Source organism: Sapajus apella, unplaced genomic scaffold (assembly GCF_009761245.1).
Source record: "Sapajus apella isolate SASKATOON/1434 unplaced genomic scaffold, GSC_monkey_1.0 scaffold5, whole genome shotgun sequence".
Taxonomy (NCBI): Eukaryota; Metazoa; Chordata; class Mammalia; order Primates; family Cebidae; genus Sapajus; species Sapajus apella.
The window spans coordinates 38058810-38062976 of NW_022436945.1; the positions used below are offsets into that span (position 1 = coordinate 38058810).

The 4167-nt window shown below is 43.8% G+C and overlaps 1 non-coding gene across 1 annotated transcript; it reads left to right on the plus strand.

Moving 5' to 3' along the window:
• Positions 1-218: 218 nt before the first annotated feature.
• LOC116548832 lies at positions 219-359 on the plus strand. The gene has a single exon (XR_004267555.1). It is a non-coding gene; the product is annotated as a small nucleolar RNA SNORA70 (small nucleolar RNA).
• The last annotated feature ends 3808 nt before the right edge of the window (positions 360-4167 follow it).

Consider the following 4167-nt stretch of genomic DNA (forward strand, 5'->3'; position numbering starts at 1 on the left):
TTATCTACATTGAAAGGTAAAAATAATAAGGGTCAAATGAGATTTGATGAAAAGTCTGACAAAACAGTCAAAATTATCAAGGAGTTGGCTTGCAGGTTGTATTTACATCCACTATCATGAATGAGGAAGCACAACTTAAGGGCATATTTTGACTTGAAATGGTAACGATTGTAGCATGATGCTGTCACCATCAGAAAGACATTTAGAAATATTGTTTCCTACAGCCAATTAAGCCAATTGTGTTCCTTTCTCTGCAAGGGCCCAGTGTGCGATGGCTGCAAATGGCAGCCTTCTCGGAAGTGTGTGGCCCTGTTGCTTGTATGCTGTATGTGTTGCCCTGAGGAACCTTGGAGACAGCCCTTTCCAATGGACGTTCATGTCTCTGACCTGATGCTGTCCCCAGTCTAGGCTCCAGGCAGGTACGCAGCATGCCTCTGAAAGCCCCAGAGTATGGTAGGCAAGGTCTGCATTGGCCAAGTCATTATGTTCATCTGCACCAAGCTCCAGAACAAGGAGCATGAGAGTAAGGCCCCACACAGGACCAAGTTCAGGTTCCCGAGCTGCCAGAAGATCCATATCTCAAAGAAGCAAGACTTTACCAAGATTACTGTGGATGAATCTGAAGACATGGTAACTGCGAAGCAGCTCATCCTAGACAGCTATCGGGTCAAACCCCCCCATTCATGGTCCCCTGGACAAGTGGCCGTCCCTGTGCTTATGGGGGCTCCCACTGGGCTGCCCCTCCTTAATCAACCCACCAATAAAGCCTACTTCCTGCCCTCCAAAATAAATAAATAATATTATTTATCTCATCTTTATATCATCTTTTAGTGTCTTTTTGATGCACGTATTATAATGCTTATAATACATTGGTAAGTATACATAGTGGAAGTATGGGCTGAATATTTTTTGCTGATTAGAGGGAACAATCAAAAAGCAGGTGACCACTGATTTGTACTGAGACTGACATGTCCAGAAGTCCATCCAACTTATGAAGAAGACATGTGGGTGGTGGCACAGCTTGGACTCTGTAATTCAAGACTGTAAAACATTTATCGCCCTACTTTTTATGACCTATAATACACGAATACATGAACTAGGGAAAGGGTTGTGCTTTAGAGAGTCAGGTAAGTATATTTGTATTTTAGTTACCAGGGAAAGCTCCTCCATCCTCACCCCTCAACTTCTAGAAAAAACGGAACTAACTTTAATAATCTTTCAATCAAGTGTGTTTTCTTTGTAACTTATGTGCTTCAGAATCTAAGTAAATCAACATTGCTAACCTCTTAGTTTTTTGAAACAAAGGGAACCTGAAGATTTTTCAGAGTTAGGAAAGAATTTTGTTAGAATATTAAATGTGGGCAGTATTTATTTTTAAGTCTACAGATCTAAAGTTACTTTTGTTCAGGAACAAAAACACCCTTTGGTTTGCTGATAGATTGATTATTCCTAGTACATTATTTAAAAAGTCTACTTTATTTTAAAAAGTTATATTTACTGTGTAGAGTTATTGCAAAACATAGACAGGAGGCAAAAATGACATGAGGTATAAATGTGTGCTAAATTCTGCTGTCATAATAGACAACCTCCTAAATCTCAGTGAGTCAATGTACCCCCAATTTTTTTTTCTCACACTGCATGTCTAATGCAACTTAGCAGGTAGAGCTCTGCTCGCTGAAATCTCTCAAGTACTATTAGGACAATAGCCCCCAAAGATATCCACCTCCTAATCCTGGGAACTACTGAATATGTTTCCTTACATGGTAAAAGGATCCTTGCTGATGTGATTACATTAAGGATATTGAAATAGGGAGACTATCTGGTTTTTCCAGGTGGACCCAGTATAATCACAAGGGTCCTTATAAGAAGGAGGGAAGAAAGTCAAAGGCAGTAGTAGAAGACGTGGCCCCGGAAGCAAGAGGTTGGAGTGGTGTGAGGAAGAGGCCACAAGCCACGGAATGCAGGCAGCCTCTAAAACTGAAAAAGACAAAGAAGTGGATTGTCCCCTGAAACTTCTACAAGGAAGTAGCACTGTCAACAGCTTGACCTCAGCTTGGGGAGACTGATTTTGGACTTCTCACCTCCAAAACTATAAAATAATAATTTTTTTATTGTTTTAAGCCACTAAGCTGTGATAATTTCTTACAGCAGCAATAGGAAACTAATATAGAGACCTATGTTCCCTTTTGACGAATGCTTTGGTGGTCCCTAAGGCAGTGCCTTAGTCCATTTTCTGTTACTATAACAGAATATCAAAGACTGGGTAATGTATAAATACATGAAGTTTGTTTAGCTCATGGTTCTAGAGGTTAGGAAGTCCAGTATCAAGGTGCTGACATCTAACGAAGGCCTTCTTCTTGCCTCATGACATGGCACAGGGCATCACATGGTCAAGGGCATGTGTGTCAACTCAGGTCTCTCTTTCTCTTCTCCTCCTTCTCCTTCTTCCTCTTCTTCTTCCTTTTTGGGACAAGATCTGGCTCTGTCACCCAGTATAGTGTACATTGGTGCCATCCTGGCTCACTGCAACCTCTGTCTCTCAGGTTCAAGCCATCTTCCCACCTCAGCCTCCCAAGAAGCTGAGACTAGAGGTTTGTACCACCATGCCCAGCTACCTTTTTTTTTTTTTTTTTTTTTTTTTGCATTTTTAGTAGAGATGGGGTTTCACCATGTTGTCCAGGCTAGTCTCAAACTCTTGGGCTCAGAGTCATCTGGATGCCTTGACCTCCCAAAGTGCTGAGATTACAGGCATGAGCCACCATGCTGGGTCTCTTTCTTTTCTTATAAATCCACCAGTTCCATCATGGGAGCGCCATCCTGATGACCCCATCTAATCCTGATTACCTCCCAAAGGTCCCACCCCCAGTCAGCATATGAATTTGAGGATTAGGTTTCTAACACGTGAAGTTTGGGGGACATGTTCAAACTGTAGCAGGCAGAAAATGGAACAATGGTGAATTCCATGCCTGCTCTTAAAATTTCAACTAGAAGCAGCATGTATTGCTTTTGCTTACATTTCATTGGCCAAAGCAAGTCACATGGTGACACCTGACTTCAAAGGAGGTAGGGAATATAGTGCTGGCCTGTGCCTAGAAGGAACGGAGAGCCAGAGTGTTTGTCAGGGGCCTTAGGAATCTAGTGTACAGTAAGAGCAGAGCTGGCAAGAATAGGACTGAGGGGAGCAAAAGTGGGACTCAGCTCGGGAAAGCACAGTAGGAGACTGAGTGCACACATCAGGATTAGAGAAAAAATAACCATTCACAATTCCTCACAAGTAGATTTGGGATCGGCACCTGGTGATCAAGGCAGTGGCCACCAAGACTTCACCTGAATCCCAAAGACAGGACTCCATGGAGCAAGAAAAGGCAGCCCACCTTTGACAAGCAGAGAAGGGACTCCTTTTCTTGAGGATCAGGGCCTGTGAACTCAAACTGCCTCTGGCTGGCTGCAGTTCTCAGGTTCCCTTGTTAGCTGGTTTCTGTCTGAGTTTGCCCAGTGGCAGGAAATTGACTGGTGAGAGAAGCAGGACAGGCCCCCTCTCTTCTCATCTCCTTCTTCTGCTTGATCAGCCTGTTCCTTTTCCCTCCCTCCCTTCCTTGCTTTTCTTTTCCTTCCTTCCCTTCCCTTTTCCTTCCTTCCTTTCTTCCTTCCTTCCTCCTTCCCTCTCTCTATCCCTCCCTCACCCCTCTGTCTCTCTTTCTCCCTTCCTCTCTCCCCCTCCTCCTTCCTTCCTCTTTCTTTTTCTTTCTTCTTGCTCGCTCCCTTTATTTCATTCCTCCTTTCTTTTCTTCTTTCTTTCTCTCTCTTTTCCTTCCTTCCTTCCCTCCCTCCCTCCCCCCCTCCCCCCTTTCTTTCTTTCTTTCTTTCTTTTTTGCTCTTTCTTTCTCTTCAGAGTTTCACTCTGTCACCTATGCTGCAGTGCGGTGGTGCAATCTTGGCTCACTGCAACCTCTGCCTCCCATGTTCAAGTGATTTTCATGCCTTAATCTCATGGGTAGCTGGGACTACAGGTGCCCACCACCATGCCAGGTTAATTATTGTATTTTTTTGATGAGACCAGGTTTTACCATGTTGGCCCGGCAGGTCTCAAACTCCTGACCTCAAGTGATCCACTTGCCTCAACCCTAGAGTGCTGGGATTACAGGTATGAGCCACTGTGCCTGGCCA